This window comes from Pinus tabuliformis, chromosome 5_1 (assembly GCF_031772625.1).
Source record: "Pinus tabuliformis cultivar Carrire ecotype Pingquan chromosome 5_1, CPIR1, whole genome shotgun sequence".
Lineage (NCBI taxonomy): Eukaryota > Viridiplantae > Streptophyta > Pinopsida > Pinales > Pinaceae > Pinus > Pinus tabuliformis.
In genome coordinates this window covers 625,803,777-625,818,924 of record NC_142305.1, presented here as the reverse complement: position 1 = coordinate 625,818,924, position 15,148 = coordinate 625,803,777, and positions in this window count along the sequence as shown.

Genomic DNA, 15,148 nt, shown 5'->3' with positions numbered 1-15,148 from the left:
CGGAGTAAGGTTGCGCTCTACTTCCCAAGTCGAAAATGAATGTACATTTCTTAACGTCCAGCCACCCCATCCCTTGTAATGAATGTGGTCGGCGAAGATGGCATATGGGGAGTGTCGCCATTCCCCAACTTTAATTGTGCTATAGTGTGTTGGCATAGGACTAATCATTATTGCTAGTCATTAATGAAGCACACAGATCTGAGGTTAGATGGCAAGAATTTAACCTTCGCAAAATATTCTTAATAGTAGTTATAAATTAACGATTGAGATTTGTTTTAAAAATAGTTGTGCCTTTTTTGCCTTTTTAATTAAATTCATTAGTTAAACCTCGAATCTCACAATTTACATAATAATTTATAACATGGCGATCACTAATTAAGTTGCCCCAATGAGCCCAAAAAAATTATAGAAATTAAATTAATTATAACTTTATTTTAAAATATTATTACATTTGTGTATAAAAACATTAATATATGAGTCAAATACATATGCATTTAAAAGAACATGTACACGATTCTTAACTATGGAGATCCACCTCCACTTTATCATGGAGATTCTTAATATATAAATATGCTTTGTTACAATTCCATAGCTTACATATCAAATTTTTATTTAATTAGTCAACTTAATTAAAAGGGCATAACTATGAAGATAAATCTCAACCTTTGATATGTGACTACTATTTAGAATACTATGTGGAGGTTAAATCCCTACCATCCATTTAGCAATTATTGATAATTAAATTGAAATTATGAAGGCCTAGTCCAAAAATAATAGGCACATTAACGTAATTAAGAACCACCATGGTAAAGTTGAGGTGAATCTCCATAGTTGTGAATCTTGTTAGTCATATATTAATTATTTTTATAATAAATAATAATAATAATAAAGTAGTTATACTTTATTATTTTTTATAATTATTTTAATCTTTGTAATGTGAGATGTATCATTAAGTATTTTGATGTCTATTTAATTTATATAGTTGCATTAATTTATAAAAAATATTACTGTAATTAATTGAATATGGTTTAAGTGATTGATTGGAAAAGTTGTTTCTTTCTCTTTCTAAATTCAAATACCATTTTGTGACATGTTTTTTCTTTGAGTTGAATATTTTTTAAATGTTAACTTAACCTTAAACTTGGAAAAAGTTAATTTGCCTCAAATATTAACTTTGAGCAAGAATGCCCCCGATAAGGGTGGAAACACTGCATAACATGCACGAGAATTAAAATGTGTACTGAATGACATCTGTCATGTCTAATCCACAACACCTTAAGGGCATGGTTATAACGATGGTCAATACCAACCAACGTCCTCTCACATTAAATGTCTGGAGTTGGTGGACTTTAGTGGAGGTTTTGAATATTGTCTTAATTACCTTTTATAAAGATCTTTGTAGCAATAAGCAGGTTATATGGTGCATGTTGCATTCAACCCTCTGCGCATTTGGGAGAAGTTCAAACTGACGACATTAAGGGAGGTTTGCATCACGAGAAGAATGTTTTTCTTAATAGGTGTGCCACGCACAACACCTGTGCCTCCCTGGGTTTGCTAAGACATGTCAAGGGTTGTGTTGTGTGTTAGCTTGTTACCAATGGTCAATGGTCCTGCTTTGTTCTTAATGGCGAAGTCTTTATGGCATTTGTGTCGCCTCTAATCTTTCATGGTCAATGGTCCTGCTCTGTTCCTAATGGCGAAGTCTTTATGGCATTTGTGTTGCCTCTAATCTTTCATGGTCATGTAATGGTTATAGTTTTTTGGTATTTCGGATGATGTATGGTTGCAATTGATGTTAGTATTGAGACTCTAGTTTTGATAACCAATATCCTTGCTTACAATGGTACCCATGTAAAAATAGTTTTATATTAATAGAAAACTTAGTATTAGCTTACAAAAAAACTTTAAGCAAGAATAAATATTTAATAATTTTTTACAAAAGATCAAATTAAATTGCAACAAAAAGACATAAAGTTTTTACAAAACAATTTCTATTTACCCAAAAAGCAAATAAACACAATATATTAATATAAGGAAGGTATCATTAAAGACAATTCTCACCTAGTCTTGATGCATAGCTAAATTCATTTAAGCCCCACCAAGCCCCTTGGCTCTCTATCATGAAAAACAGAAAAACCAGGTCCAATTCTTTTTGGGTCCATCATTATTAAACTTTTCCTATTCATCAACTTAACATGTGATCCCTCTAAGTAAGCCCATCCAATAATTATTTAGAAAGAGAAAGGAAAAAAAAACGATTCTCACCTCTAGGGTGTCCTGCGCTATCTTTACTTTTGGGATGTTACATCTGGAAGATCTCTACAAGATATGGCTTGGATGTTTCCAAAATTCTAAAGATGAGTTCCAATCAAATCATTACTAATGCCTATCCAAAATTCTAAAGATGAGTTCCAATCAAATCATTACTAATGCCTATTCAAACTGACACCAACGACTATAATGCACTTACCCTTAACACCTTAATGTGGAGCTTATATTCTTCTTGTGTTTGGGAGACAAAGTTGGCTTTTGGTGAGACCATATAGCACACGTTTCAGCTCATAATTGAAGTAATTGTGCACAATGTTCCCAATTCTTCTATCTCGACTTGTGTCGTAAGTGTTGGAGCTCATGACTTTTTGAACTTTTGTAATAATGAGTGAATCATTGTTGGAGTCCAAGATTTTTTTGGGTAATGTATTAAATTTAATATTTTCTACAAAAGAGTGGGTATGCAACCACTGGAGCAAAATGGAACCGTAGGATATAGTCCTCTTAGTTAAGATAAAAGGATAATGTATTTCAAAAATGCCACTAAGGCTATAAAGTCACATGTAATATAAGAAAGTTCACTTGACATTTAGTTAAACTACACAATAATTTGCTTTGAGAGCATACAAAGAAAAAAAACACCCACAATAAGATTTGGAATAAGGAACCTATCAAGTAAGGGTTGATCATTGCGATTGTAAATGGTTCCTTTTCATTTTGAATGATTGAAAATTATGGGATATTATCTATTTTTAGTTTAATATGTTTTTTTTGGCGTTATTTTATTTTTTTAAATAATATTTTAAAAATTGAATGGTTAAAAAACATATAAAATAATTTATAGTTTCAAGATTTCTAAATTGGAGATTGTGGTGTTCTAAATTCTCCTTAAAAAATGGGACCCACCTTATATCTTATTATACCTCTGTAACATTGTGATTTCTTAAAATGATTTTAAGAAATATGATATAAGTATCTTTCTTCATGTTGTAGGGTGGTTAGATTCAATGTTTTAGTAATTCATACAAGTGAGTCATATTGAGCCCCACATATAATACTTACACAATGATATGTATGCAAATGTTGATACAATTTAACAAACTATCAAACCACAAAAATCACTCAATGCACATATCCTATTTAGACATAATGTCATTGTGTTTTAACAAAAAAAAGTAACACTTAAATTTTGATAAATTTTTGTTTGGTTATTGAAAATCCAACACAATGTAATCTATCACCTAAAAGGCCCTTATTGAGAAGTGGATATACAAAGTAATTGCCCACAAAATTAGGTTACCATTTGTAGGAAAATGTAACATATGATAGGAAAAGATATATGTTTGAGATTTTTTAGGTGCTTACATAGAGGACATTTTGACTATGTAGTACCAAGGTGGACCATATCAATGTTGAAACCCCCATGAGTAAGGTACCAGGAAAAGATGGGATTCTTAAGCTCAAACAAAGGTTTCTAAACAATGCATGTTTGAAAAAACCTAGTCTAATTTTCTAATTTAAGCCTTCAAATATTGTTTAATAAGGCATCTAACATAGGTTTCTAGAAAGCCACCTATAACCATCAACCAACTCATATTTCTTAAATGTGGAAACCTTGTTCTAGTTCTAATCCTCCCATTACATCATATGCATCTAAAGGCTTCGCTTAATAGAGAGGGATATAAGAAAAAAATCATTTTATTTGTTCAAGCACTACTCGTTGTTAAGTTGGCCAACATGAATATGGATTAACTTTGGCTAAGAAACCCAAACATGAGCCTATTTTTCAAACATATCACAAAAAATGTTGATGCCTCTTGCATACAACCTCAAAGCCAAAAACTAAACTATTTTGTCTAGAATGTTTCTTTTGTGCAATAGAACAAAAGACTGTCGTAAGGGTTAGTCATTAAAACAAAGTCCATACTTGGAGCTCTTGTCTTTTTAATTTGAAATTTGCTTCACACCCTCCCAAACCTTCTAGATACTCTAGGTGATGAATGACCTTTTCATCCTGATATTGGATGGGATGCTAGTGAGTGTTTGTAGATTCAATTCTAACCATGATTTCTTACCAAGGGGATCTCTTTGATGGCAATTTGCAGAAACACTTTATAGGCTTCAATACCCTCTAATGCATAGATAACCCACTCAACACGAAAGGTTTGACTTTAGGTGTTCATTATGACAATTTCCATCCCTCCCAATGACATGGTGTGTAATATAGATTCCAATTGACCTTTCAAGAGCCTTACATGCCTCTACATTAGCTCATAAAAAACTTCAAAGACTTATAAAATTTCTAATAGGCATTAGTTAATGGAACCTAACACAAAAAGTAGTAAATGTGGATGCATGCTAGAATCTTAGTATAGATTTAAAACTAGGTTGTTAGGGTTTCGAACTTGGTGAATCCATTTTTAATATTCTTTTATAGCCATTGTATGACCATGTTCCTCAAGTCCTTATGTGTAACATGCCAAAGATGCCCCCTATGTCATATTTGTACATATTTATATTAGGACGATAAGCTAAGACGTGTTGGACTTGTGTGCCCATGTATATATATTTGCTTCCAAAGGAGAAGGAGCACCAAGAAGCTTCCAAAGAGGGGAAAAAGAAGTGGAAAGGGGGAAAAGACAAAAAGATAGTATCCACAACACACTACTGAAAGATCCCATCAACCACACAACATTGATAGTCATACAAAGGATAAGTGCTAGAAGTTGCATCTAGAGCTCGGCCCAAAAAATCAAAAGAAAGATAGTGTTGTCACTCATTTCTTTGCAAATGATCAGTTGTTGAGGATGCATAAGGACAGTGAAGTTGAAGCCATTTCCTGAGCCACAGAAGATATCAGAGCTTTATTAGACCCTCTCCATTGCATAGTTCTTGGAAAGAGCTTTCCAATGGTATATAGAAGTCCAAAAAAGGACTCCTGGATCAAAAGTTAGAGCATGTTGAATATTACCCTTGGAAGATCGAGAAAACAAAGAAAAAACACTAAGGGATGAAGACAAATCGCAATCGGAGGTCTGAGACAAATCGCAAGGGAATATCGAGTTTTTTGGCAGGCAAGGGATACTGGCGGGGTGCAAATCCATCGATCGTCGATATCGCATATCGGTGGTCGGCGGGTCCGAGCAGAGCATTTATCAGCATATCGACAGTTGGGGGACTCAGGCATAGAACATCCTGCAATATCGACGATCGGCGCATCGGCATATCAACGGAGCAAAGGGCTACCACTCTAAAAAACTTGCGGGGGGTCGATTATGTGATGTAGTGTTACATCGCCAGGGGAGGCCGAGAATCATTTACAAAAGAAATGTGGAACAAAACCAAGACCGGGCCACCACCTTCTCTCTCCTCCACGTGGCATCGGCATATCGGCGAAGTCCAGGAAATCAACGATTGACGGGGTTTTCATTCCAAGATGTGCGGGGGTCGATTCTGCGATATAGTGTAAAAGCTCCGGGAAAAGTCGAAAAGCAAATATGAAGGAATTATCTAGAAAAACAAAGGTCGGTCCGCCCCCTTCTACATGGAAAGGGATATTGACTTTTCAATTGATGCCTGGAACTGCCCTAGTTTCTAAAACACCATACATGATGAGCACACATAACTTAAGGATTTACAAATGTAACTTGAAGAGATTTTGAAGAAGGGGTACATACACCCAAGTGTGCCACCCTAGGGTTCTCTAGTGCTATTTGCTAAGAAAAAGAATGGTGTCTTAATATTATGTATAGATTTCGGGAATTTGAATAAGATGACAATAAAGAAGATGACTTGTTTGATGAACTAAGAGGAGCTATGGTATTCTCCAAAAAGTTATTTGAAGTTTGGATACCATCAACTCATAATTAAAGAGGAGGACATTAGCAAGATAGCCTTTAGAACCATATAGGGTCACTATGAGTTTGTTGTGGTTTGCTTTAGTTTATCTAATGCAATAATTGTGTTCATGTGCCTAATGAAAGGCATGTTGAGAGAAATTTTGTACAAGTTTGTCGTATTATTATTAGATTCCATCCTTGTATTTTCAAAATCAGATGAGGAACATGAACAACATTTATGGATGGTATTACAAGTACTCAGAGAGCATCATCTCTATGCCAAAATGAGTAAATTCTCCTTCTACCAAAAGTAGATTCATTATTTGGTTCATATCATCTCAGATAAGGGAATAACTATGAACCTAAAAAGGATCAAAGATATCAATGAGTGGCCAACACCTAGAAATTGGCATGGTTTAGGTATTTTATTAAAGTTTATTGAGGGGTTCTCAAAGATAGCACACCCAATCATCTCTTTGCAAAAGAAGGGCGTAAACTTTGAATGGATTGAGGATTGTGAAAGTGAGTTCCAGCATTTGAAATTGTTTTTGAAAAGTGCATAAGTTCTATATATAGTTGATCCAAATGAGGGATTCATTATGTGTACCAATCATGCAAGGAAGGGCTTGGAGGAGTCCTCATGCAAAAGGGACATAACATGTTTTGAATCTACAAAATTGAAAGACCATGAAAGAAATTATGCTACTCATGGTTTGGAGTTTGCAACCATAGTTCATGCTCTCAAGACATTAATCCTCATGAGTAATATATTTGAACTCAAACAGATCATAGTGGTCTGAGGAATTTATTTGTACAAGTAACTTTAAATGCAAGGAAAACCAGGTGACTAGAAATTTTTGTTGAGTATGACTTTGAAATCAAAGACATAAAAGGGAAGGTGAATAGGGTGGTAAATGCACTTAGTAGAAGGAATCATGAAGTGCATCATTACAACCATTAGTGCATGCAAATTTGATCTAAAAATCTGAATTATAGAGGGTGGAAATACAGATCAGCAATATGTAAAAATTAAATAAAGGCTAAAACAAAGTAACTTGTAGCCTATGTACAAAGACTATCATTTGAGTGAGAATGGATTTCTCATGTACAAAACAATAATTTACATACCAAATTCATAGAAGTTAAGGGGTGGTATTGAATGAGATGCATAATGTGTCTTGTGTTAGACATCCAAGATATCAAAATACTGTATCAATAGTAAAAAATCAATATTCTTTGTGGATATGAAAAGCGAAGTGGTTAACTATCTAGCTAGGTGTTTGGAGTGTCAAAAACTTAATGCTAAACATAGACATCCAATGGGACTAGTTCAACCTATACCCATTCCTAAGTGAAAGTGAGAGGCTGCTTCCATTAACTTCATTACTAAATTTCCTAGACTGGGAGGAAATATGATTCCATGATGGTGATGGTAAATAAAATTACTAAGGCTTCCCACTTTATGCCAATGAAGTTAACACACAAGAGTCACAACCACCACTATGGAGATATTCACGAGGGAAATTTATTATATTATATGGAATAACTAAGGTAGTCATTTCAGACAGGGATCGCAAGTTCACTTCCAACTTTTGGAAGCGTTTGTTCAAAGGATTTGGGATTAGTTTAAACTTAAACACATCATATCACCCATAAATAGATGGACAAATCGAGAGGGTCAATTAGGTGATTGATGATATGCTTGGGATGTGTGTGATAGACAAACCATCAAAATGGGAATAATATTTGCATGTGGTATAGTTTACATATAGTAATGGATGTGCAACATCCTTGCACATGAGCCCATTTGATCCCTTGTATTGTTAGAAATGAAACACTCTTGTGATTTGGAAAAAACTAGTGGATAGAGCCATTGTTGGGCAAAAAATATTCATGGAAATGGAATAGAAAATGGCAAAAAATTAAGCGGATTTTGAAGGCTACTCAAGATAGACAAAAAAGCTATGAATACAAGGGTCAGATAAATAAGGAATTCAAAGTGGGAGAACATGTCTTCCTAAAAGTAAAAGCTAGAAATACTTCATTGAAGCTAAGAAGTTGTTCAAAGTAGGTAGATAGATTTTATGGTCCATTTGAGATCATGGAAAGGATTGGCCTAGTTGCATATAAGCCTGCATTGCCTACATCCATGCATATCCATGACAAGTTTCATGTTTCCTTACTTAAAAATCATGTGCATGATGCTAACCATGTAATTGATTGTAATATGATTTAAGTGAATCTCAAAGGGGAATTTAGGTAGAATCAATGTGCATCTTATACTAAAAAATTAAGGAACTCTAGAACAAGGCCACAAGGCTAGTAAAGGTCAATTGGAGTTGCTACAAACCTAAGGATGCTACATGGGAGCTAGAGGAGGCTATGCAAAAGGCATATTGACATCTATTTTGACTATACATATGTATATAATGCATAAATGAGGGGGAGGGGAATGTAACACCCTCCAAGATGACCCTTATGTTGTATTTGTACATATTTCAATTAGGATAGACAACTAGGTTATGTTGGGTCTATGTGACCATGTGTATATATTTATTTTGGGGCACACATGGCTATATTTATATGTTTTGAGGTCATAGTGCCTATTTGATTAAGGCCAACAAGCCTAACAATATAATATGAAAATCACACCAATGACCACATTAACAAAATACATCATTGTTGTAGACCAAGTTAGACACCAAAGATTTGGGGCCTATGACTCCACAAGAGGGAAAGGTGAGGGGGTGGAACCATGACATGGTTCCTAATCCATGAAAATAATATTATATTCAAAATTGACTTATGAACATAGCCCAAAGTTATGAAGACATGGTTGTTGGGTGAATTATTGTCTTTTAATTAAGATCAATCAATTACACTCATACATAATTATCAACCAAGGTAGGTCTTTTTATTTCAAGGTTATTATGCAAAGTGTATGTAGGTAGCAATGCTAACTAAATTTGCCTAATTCCAAACTCTCTGTGAACATGACACACAATAAAAGTCAAGTTGTTGTAATTACTCACTCTCAACATACCAAAATCATTACTATTACACTTCAACATCAAAAGCACTCTGCAAACTATTCTGAAATAAAAACACAATTACAGAATAAAATCACTCAAGATCACTCTTTGCAGAAAGGGAAACAACACTCCTAGAAAGAATTGCAAAAACCATCCAACCAAATCCTCACTCAATCGAGAAACTCACTGCAATCATCACTCCATAAATCTGTGTAATCACACTGTAACATAAACACAACAATGAATTTAACAAAACCCAAAGACTATACTAGTAAAATAATAAATAATGCAAGTTGATAAATGGATCAATCCAAAACCTATGCTATTACACAAGTAATCAAGATAAACTATTTTTCAAATCAATAAATTAGTAACTATAATGCATCAATGGAAATATACAACAATATCAGTGAAATAACATAAAAACTTAGCAGAGAGTAAATTAAACAAACTGCTACACTACCTTATTATCACAACTATCCCTGCTAAATAGGAAGGCTCTTCCTCCTTAGCAGGGAGCTGGTAATGTACAACCCACAAACTAAGTCAATGAATGATTATGAAGCCACAAACCATAGAATTTGCATTAATATCATAAAAGGGATTGCAGAGACACAGTTCCTCCAAAAATACAGTAGTATTGTCACTCCTGTCTGAGGCAGAGGGCTTCCTTATTTATAGATTACATCATGTCTATTCTTAAGATTATAATCAATTATGAGAATATCTCGATTCACATGTTATCCAAATTGAGTGTCTTACATAACAAACTATAACAATTTATTGTGAATACAATAATATCACAACAATATCTTCAAATAGCGGGAGATCAACAACAAAAACCTGTAACTATCACAACTGAATTGGATGTGTCATCAAGAAGTAGTCACCTTGCTAGCACAACGGTTTAGATTTGATGTGACTAAGTGACAGCCTGTGTTAACTCATGTTGGTATTGTCAAGAAAACATAGTAATGTGAATAGAGTACCAATACTTTGACAACAATATCGACAAATTCTCATCTTGGAGTATTGACAACATAAAACCTGGAGAAACAACATAACATACAAATAATAATACTCCAACAAGCCATAATATATTGAAACAACCTCTTTTTCAATGTTATAAATAAAATTGATCAAAATATTCAACCTCTTATCAAAATTTAAGCAAAATTGCATAAACTACGGTGATATAAAAAAGAGGCATACATCAGTGAAAAGGCGATGAATGGATCAACAAAGTATGGCTTAGAGGGATAAATATGGTGTAAAATATGGAAAAATGAGGGTAAAAAGGATGCATATTCCACGTCCCAACATCTGCCCCCAACTAAAGAAACTGCATGTCCTCATTCAAACCCTTTAGCCAACCTCTAATGCATGTTGTGAATGCAATTTAGAGGAATTTTAGGCCGTTGCTATGTCATCTGTGAAAGTTTTGTAACCACGAGTGATGGTCAAATCCATCCACCACATCTTTGCATCTTCTGGTGTCAATTGATACAAATGTTGATACTTGAATGCTTGGAGCCAAATCAATGGGAATTTGAATCTTAACCCAATCCAATTAGGCCTACATCTCCTCATATAATCTAAATACTTAGCAATCCTATAGAGAGCATTAAAAAAATTCTAGAAGAAATAAGGGTCCTCATTTTTTAGATTTCTATCATATACTTCCCACCTTAACTTGCTTTCATCCAATGCACCTTGTCGCATCAATTTAATGCTCTTGGAACAATGCTCTAGGACCGTATTCTTGACTTCCATCACCTTATCCCTTCTCTTAAGAGATTGTAAGAAATTGGTATATGCTATTAATACTTCATCACTAGAACTTGACTTATTTTGAATATATAATGGCTTGCCTTCGAGGTTTCTTTTGTAGTGTCATGAGTTGTCTTCCAACTGATTTGATTTTTCATAAAAGAGGTGAAGGCCCTCAACTGGATGTCTCCTACATAAGGTGAAAAGAGAAACCAAAGCAAGCAAACCCATGCATATATAGCATGAATAACAAATGATGCTCTACAAAACTGGCATGTTGAAGTGTCTCCAGGTAGGATTTGATGTTAATCATTTTATATGGGCTCTGCTCTTTCACTGTTGTTAATTTGAAAAGGAAAAGTTTTTCTTGTAACAACAAGGGACAGGAAGGAGAGGATCTCATGTAACTCAATACACTATGTGCAGGGTCATACATCTATTCTTTGTTTTCCTGTAACTGCCAGATTTATTTTTGTGGCTCCTACACTTGCGCCTTCTCCTTTCTCTCCTCCTTGACCTTGTCCCATTTCAAACTCTAAAGAGTCAATTCCTTAGCCTAGGCTTCCTTAAGGTCATGGAAAATTTTCCCATGTTCACTTAAATAAACCTGTCCTTATTGCAATGAGACTGCCAATCATCTCCATTTTCCCAATTCAACAAGTAAAAACACCGAACTCAAATACTCTTCAGGCTTAGGTCGTATGGTCTTTCTTTTTCTTACAACAATGTCTTCAATATATTTCTATAAATTTTCTTGTTCTTTCAATTCTTAACCTTTTTCCTCTAGTTTCACAACCTTAACTACTGGTTCTTGTGTAATAATAACATCATCGGCAGGTTCTTATACATCAACAATTTTATTTCCCTCGAGATGATTCGCTTCAACTGTTGGTTCTTGTGTGGCAACAACATCTTCAAGAGGTTCTTATGGTGCAGTCTGAAACTCCTTGGGTTGCTCTACTTCAATTTTTGGTTCTTGTGTGGTAGTAGTATATTTAGTAGTTTTTTGTGGTGCAACATGAAATTCCATGCTCTCCACTTTGACTCCTTCTCGAACGCCTACAGAAATAGTCATAGGCTTCTGAATTTCTTCTCTTGCATAACCAACTTCTTTAAGAAGTTTCCCACACACTTTACATAATTATTTCTAACTTTTCTAGTTTCAAAGGGAGGAGAAGGCATGTCCACCATTTATACTGCCTCAAGTAGGGTTTCTAATCTTGCATGCTTCTTGGTTTAAGATTTTCCCCTAAGCATAACAAGTTGATTTCTTAAATTTTCTTTTTTTTCTTAAATCATCAACTTGTTGAGACACAAGGTCAAGTTCAGACTTACCAAGAGGTGGATTATCACCCTATTTTTGCTCAGACTCCTCCCTTTATTTCAACATTTCCAAATTTCTCCTCTATAATTTTAACTTTCTTCTCGAGTTGGTACTCTTGCGATGACCATCAACTGTGCACATGCACTCCCTTATTGTTCCAGTGAACCAATAATGGTGAGCTTAATCAACCCATTATTTGTTACACATGTTTCAGGGTACTTGAAGTGTCGAACAAAATCTGCCATATGTTACAACAATTTCAAAAGGAAGCAGGTCATGTTGACCAGCTGCATACTACGCAGGTGTGCCAACAACTAGAAGTGATAATGAAAAACTATCCCAAATAATCCTTCACAGGTGATGAACTTCTAAATAAAATAAGCTACATCTTCTCAGGGGCATGGAAGTGAGGTTCTATCTACACATATCCCCTTGTTCCTTATCTCCTCTCCTTGTTGTAAAAATGCAACCTTGGATGTATTAATTGCAGTTTTTTTGCTAAACGATCGCATCCCCATTTGAGTTAAAGTCGTCACCCTCATGATGACTTCCTCTGTAACATCTATCTTTACTAGAACCTTGTGCATTCAAGTTTTGTGCGAATTTTAAAGCAATATGCTCATTGAACCCTTACAACCTGTTGAAATATGCCACAAATATGTTAGCTAAACTGTGGCCTAGAATCTCCCATAAGCTCTTGGATAGTCCCTCAATGCATTGATAGAATCTTATTCATGTCACACTAGTGTTCTCCCATGACTAATTTCTAATGCACAGACACTATTACAGGTACAACAATTGTGGATGTAGTCATTGTTGGAAGGAGAACGATGAGCTCATAAAATTTGGCAAGTTTTAGTTACAACAAGGTATTAAGCAGTTCTTTTTTTATGCCATAATTAAAAAGTGGTGCAAATGATACCGGTGGATTTTGAGATGATGACATCAGAGAAATAATGGTCAGGGTGGTATCATTGGAAATGACATTATGCATGTAAAGTTTTTATCAACCATCATACCAAATCAGAGTATTGATGGTGTATCATATGCGAGTACGATACAAATCCACCCCCCCAACTTTAAAATGAAGGTCATCCTCGACCATTATAACATGATGGTCAATGTCACACATAGTTTGCAATAATGTGAGTAAATGACATACCAATAGCGATGGCACGGAGAGCTGCTAAGGATAGTGCACAGCCCTAGCTGTTGCTGCAGCTCCCAGCGAGAAGCAGCATTCGCTAAGCCTCAGTGGCCCTTGCTGCTGAGGTTAGAATGGCAAAAAGAGGAAGGCGAGATCTTAGTTGCAGCATACGGCAGGCAGCTACTGCCCCAGATCGTATTGGCCCTCAACGGCCGTCTGCTGCTGGGGTTTGAGTAATATGGATCCAACAGAAGATGAAGATCACCATCACACAGATCACCAGCAAGAATCAGAAGTAACAAAAAAAGTTTTTTCTTCCCTCATATCTGCAATGGGTCCGGCAAAGAACAAACCGTTAGTTTCAAAGTTTGTTAAAAGAATGGAAGAATTACCAAAAATATCTCTCCCTCTAGCACTCCCAAGAAAAGCAGCACTCTCCCTCGCAAAATGAGGGTTAGTAGGGCAGTTTACCGGGTTGTGTCCATCACCCAAGACTGTGCAAAAGTGGGTAGAAAGAAACTGGGCTGCATCAATATCTGGGAAGATCTCAATCAAATTTTGTGGTAGAGGTTACTACACCTTCCACTTCGAAACCAAAGAGGACCACGTTCTGATATTCAGGAACGGTCCATATTTTATGGATACAAGGGGACTATATCTGAACAGATGGACACCAGACTTTTATCCGGAAATTGATGTCCCAAATGTTGTTCCAGTATGGGTAAGATTGCTGCATCTTCCCCTCCACTGCTGGGGAGATGATTCAGTCAAAGTTATAGGAAACGCAGTTGGGAAAAACATAGACAGATGTGAGCCTAAAGAAAACATGCATGCTTGCGCCCGAATCTGCGTGGAAGTGGATCTAGGCAAAGGTCTCCTAGAAGCTATCAAAATAAAAGTGGATCAGTGGATGCACATACAACAGCTGGACTATGAGAAAATCCCCTTCAAATGCAAGGTATGTCATTAATACAGTCATTTTGCAAATAGATGTACAAAAAATAGAGAAAATGAAAGTGAAAAGATTGAGGATCCGGAAAATAAATGGCAACAGGTCAAACGAAAGAAGATAGCCAACAAACAACTAGTCCAGCACTCCTCTCAGCCCACACAATCTGCTGAAGCTCACTCCCTCTCACCAAAAGTAAACTTAGTTATCCATAACCCCTTTGATCCATTGCTCCCATCTGATCCCCCATCCCCTGGAGCCAAATCTAGATCTAGAACCCCGTGCTCCCCAATCCCCCAGCAGTCCCCCCTCTCCCCCAGAGATTTAATTCACCTCTCTCCCCCTCCCTCAGTAGACATGATATTAACCAGAAAACAAGCTAAAGAAGCATTCCCAAATGCAGAAAACCAAAAAAAAAGTTGGAAGAAATACAAATAAAGAAATAAGGGATGAAGCAACAGCAAAAGAAATGGCCCTAGGAACATAACAACCTATGGACACTTATCTAGGGAAAAGTACAGGAAATATGGAGAAAAGCCATTATAAGGGGAAAGGAGCCATGCACCACCCAACAAGTAAATAATGATAATAGTCTCCTAGAACTGCAGAGGAATGGGGACACCTTTTAAGGAAAATTCAACAGGAGACATTTTGACAAAAGAAAACCCAAATATCCTTATGATCCAGGAGACAAAAGTAAACAACCAAGAATCAAAAAATCTCAAAAAAAAAGTTCAGGCAATATGGAGGGGAAGCAATCTAGGCAACTGGAGCATCAGGAGGGATATGCACAATCTGGAAAAAAGGAAGGTGGGA